General features: G+C 41.9%; 1 long non-coding RNA gene across 1 annotated transcript; it reads right to left on the bottom strand.

Annotated features, from left to right (window-relative positions):
* Window positions 1-384: 384 nt before the first annotated feature.
* Window positions 385-3,296, bottom strand: LOC130189186 (uncharacterized). The gene is made up of 3 exons (XR_008830718.1): window positions 2,844-3,296; window positions 2,680-2,737; window positions 385-661 (listed from the first exon to the last, which is right to left on the bottom strand). It is a non-coding gene; the product is annotated as an uncharacterized LOC130189186 (long non-coding RNA).
* Between the last annotated feature and the right edge of the window lie 1,101 nt (window positions 3,297-4,397).

Below are 4,397 nucleotides of genomic sequence, written 5' to 3'. Positions count from 1 at the left end.
AGATGCTCATCATCTTGGTTTGGTGCACTAGCATGCTAACAGTAGCACAAAGTATAGCTAAGGCTGATGGAAATGCAGATATTTGGTCATAAACTAAAACATGAGGCAAACTGAATGCTCGGCTATATGCTCAACAATTTGCTCGCGAGCTCGCTTTACGTGAGGAAGAGGTGACAGAAGTAAGATTTGTAATATTTCCCTGAAAGTTGCAAAGCAAATAAACAGACAAGCGGGCATCATATTGACTTCTTCCTTCCGACACTGGACGAGTTCAGGAGGGAGTTTGACATAAGAAACCTTGATTGTCGTCAGCAAATAGGAGACCAGTTGGTGTATCATTTCCAAAATATGTGAGCTTTATGATTTACAAGTCTGGAAAAAAAACCTGACAATTGGAAACAACACACTCGGTGCATTCAAAGCATTCTTTGCTCAAAGCTACGATCTGGAACACATTCAGTCCAGACATGAGTCCTAACAACCACCATAATGAGGGCACAGCAGTGAGAGTGTGTGAGATCTGGCAGTGAAGGTTCGGCCAACATATCAACACACGCTGGGGGTCTGACGGGTCTCAGAGGACTTTCTTCGGGTTATTTTCCCTTCAGTCCTTCCTGTTCCACCATCAGCCTCGACACCTGCGCTGATGTCAGTTACTGGCCTGCAGGAGTTTGGAAGTGACAGACAACAAGCAATGTGTCAAAGTGACGAGGGGCAACAACGGTCACACGGACACACACAATAACCAATGTAGGCACAAACCCTGTAAAGGAGGAAAGGCACTCTGTTGAAGCTGAGGGCGTATGAATTTACCTTTGGCTTGTTACTCTCTTCTCCTCTCGATTAAATCCACGTATATCAATTCCACCTGCTATCGGTGCAATTTGCTGCTCTAACGATTCAAAAATTGAATTGCCATGTTGTGAGATCATTGCAGTGCTCTCTATCATTGTTACCGTCACAAAACTTTAGATTTGATGAAGTTTTTAAAATAAATGAAAAGAAGGATACAAGGATATGCACTCTGGGATATATATATACAGTTCATATATATAATGTATATATATATAGACACAACTCAAACAACTATTTATACACACATATTTATACATACATATATACACATACATAAACTCTACATTATCATTTATTAGTGTAAGATGCAAAGCTGCAGCATTTATTTAAAAAGCAACAGCCAGTAGAGTTTTCAATATGATGCTCAAGTGCATATTTAAAAGGCATATATGTGATCAATAAATGTAAATGGGTGGTGAAGTGGAATCATATATAGGTTATGAAAAATGTATGCACTATACAAAGGTCTGAGAGAGGAGAAAAGGAGGCAATATGACCATTTCATCATCACTATTGCTTTAAATGAAATAACTTTGAATTCAGCAGATCCAGGAGGTGACTGACCAAGCTATGAATCACACTTACTAACACAAAAAAAAGCCTGTTTGGGGAATGACTCGGCAATAAATGCCTGACTGCCATTATGCGAAGAGAAAAAAGGGAACTTATAAAACAGCGAAAGATACTAGAAATGATTTATATGTAAATTATATCTGGCAAATGCTAAATCATTTTAATGAATACTTAATACATGTATCTTCAAGATGTTCTTTTATGATGCCCTTTTAAAGGATAATTGCTTGAGTTAAGGTCTATTGGAGGACAGGAACAGGATGATGTTACTTAACAGTTTTTTAAGTGTCAAGTTTAGTTCTGTCTACTCTTATAATCCATATGCAATGCCTGAAGCGGGGGGGGGGGAAAGAATTGCCTGCCGTGACCTCCTGCTAACCTGAAGGTTATCTCAGCAACCATAACATTGAAAAGCTAATGAAGTCTGAGCTCGAGAAACACCTGAACTTCCTGATCAAAGAAGGCTTTGATAGATAAGAGGGGCGACGTGGAAGCTGCTAACTCATTTACCAACTTTCTGCACACTATTCACGAGCGGCCCGGAGCTACAGGTATTCAGGCTCCCCGCCGAAAGAACATCAGAAACCTATATTCAACTAAAGTATGATGCCAAAACATTAATTAAATTGACCTAAATTAACCAAAATAAAGTATAGAACTATAACAATTAGAATGTGAATTTAAGCATCTCATTTCATGTTGTCCCATTCCCTGTTTACGTCTGTCACAACGCAGGGCGGCTCTGTTGACTCATTGTTGGCTATCAATATGTCCTAATTACTTTCAGTGCGAACCTGACTACTGACGTTGCTCGTGTTGTTATCTTTAGTACAGCAAATTGATTACTGAAATCAGGACTTGAAGCTGCGCAGGGTGATAGTCTTGTTAGTCTTTAGTACCATTATTGTGAATCAACAAACTGAGCGTAGCAGGTGGAAGCCTTAGAATCCAAGTGGAGGGGTGTTGATCTTGCTAATGAGCTAATTTTTCAACCCTACTTCCTCATGAGCGGGTCGGCGTTTTCATCAGGCCGCAATGAGCAGGTGAGTTTGTCCAGTTTAGAGTTTTGTGGATACGACTTTGAGACCACCTGATAAAAAGCGGGAACGTTTGAGGATGAGAAAACCAAAACGCTCCAGCGTGTGAGCTCTGTTGTTTTTTGTAATGTTTAAACCAACAGGAGGTCTTAAACAACCAGGTTTGTAAAAGGGATTCTCACATTGAGGAGTGACATTTTAAAGCATATGGCACCTCTTTAAGTCCGTGGAAATAAGAACAGCCGGTGGAACAGTCCCTCTCCAGACTGCATCTGCGAAGAAGAGAGCGAGTGTTGAATATTCATCACCATATTCATGACAGCATAAGGTATCCGCTGGGATATCGGAGGAGCAGGTCATGGCTTTGAGCGTACTCACCTCACTGAAGATTCTGTTAGATGGCAGCCCACAAGGGATTTTGGTAAGAGAGCCCAAACTCTCTGAGCCTCCATGTTGTGTCAGAGGTCAATGCTCCATTGGCCCTGGGAGGCTGCTGGGAGCTAAAGGTCAATCAAATAAATTCAACAAGGCCAAGATCGGGGGTCAAAGGTTCTGTTTTTGTACGTGTGTGTCGATATCTGCTCCCACACGATGAAAACGAACCATTAGTCATTTCGTATTTTGCTTGTTAGCTTTCAGGACAAGTCTGTCGTTTGTTTGTTCTCTGGATGAAAGGATGAATTTGTTTTTCCCAAAGAATCTACTTTCCACCCTCCATCTGCTCTTTTCACTTTGTATGAGTCAAAGGAACAGGCTACTAATTGCTGCATTAAAAACAGCCTGAAGCCAGAAAGCGAGGCGGCGAGTACGGTCTCAAAGGTGCATGAGCATTGGGACAGAAAAAAGAGTTCACAAGAGAATCAAAAAGGAAAAAGAAGAAACAAGGGGGAAACAAAGGAGACCAAATATACAATAGGGAAACAAACTAACAAACAAGCCCCAACGAAAGACACAGCCAGCCTTCTCACTTGTACAGACACTTGTGTTGTATTTGTATACTCGCTGGAGACAAATTGCAGCACAGAGCGAGCATCTGATCCACCGCTCAGACGCTCGCTCTGCAGAAACGAGTGGGAGGCCAGAGCGGCGGTCGCAGCAGACCTGCCAGGAACCCCGTGTCTCTGAATTACAAGATTGTTTGTTTGTCTGCTTTTCTATTTCCATCCTCTGCCCGCCATCACAACAACACCGCTTTCTCTTTTCCTCCTTCGTCCCAAAAGTTTTGTCTTGCTCTCTCCCAGTCTCTGTGGATGTTCTCCCCGTGTTGCATTCAGTTCCTCTGTGTTTCACGCACAAAGTGACACGAGGACAGATTGCGCTCCGTCGTGAAGCGGATCAGATGCATCAGCTGTAGCGTTCATATTCTGTCCTATAGCCCCGTGCCTCTACTGTAGAACACACATTTTACATTGTGTATATTAATGCAATGCATGTTACATCATCCTACCTCAGATGGTGAGACCCTGCTGTCATGCTATATATTATGCATCTGTCAGCAAGTTGATGAAGCCATGTTGGGAAACAGAGCAGAGGCCTGTCATACATCACGCTGTTCGGTCTGGTTTCTGCTTGCCCGAGTGTGCAATCAGCTTATTTTCACTCAAATGACTTTGACTTGATACAATTCTGATTCAGAAGACACACAATTGATGGATAAAAATGATTGGGCTGTGAAAAGTCACTGGTCAATTTATTCCTACGCTGCCTGATTACATTCTGTCTTTGTGACACAACAACAATGACGATAAACAGCTCACGATTAAATCAAGATAACGTAGCTGAGGGTTGTTACAAATACCTTCTTCTGGGCTTCGGAAGGAATGAACAGCAAATACTCAAAGCTTCGTCGGGGCGGGTTGGCCAGGTATATTACAGGCCGCACAAGTTAATATGGTTATTTGTATTTATTTATATATTAACTTGTTCTTAGCT

The sequence above is a fragment of the Pseudoliparis swirei genome, chromosome 23 (assembly GCF_029220125.1).
Source record: "Pseudoliparis swirei isolate HS2019 ecotype Mariana Trench chromosome 23, NWPU_hadal_v1, whole genome shotgun sequence".
Lineage (NCBI taxonomy): Eukaryota > Metazoa > Chordata > Actinopteri > Perciformes > Liparidae > Pseudoliparis > Pseudoliparis swirei.
This window is presented reverse-complemented; position numbering and strand designations above follow the sequence as displayed.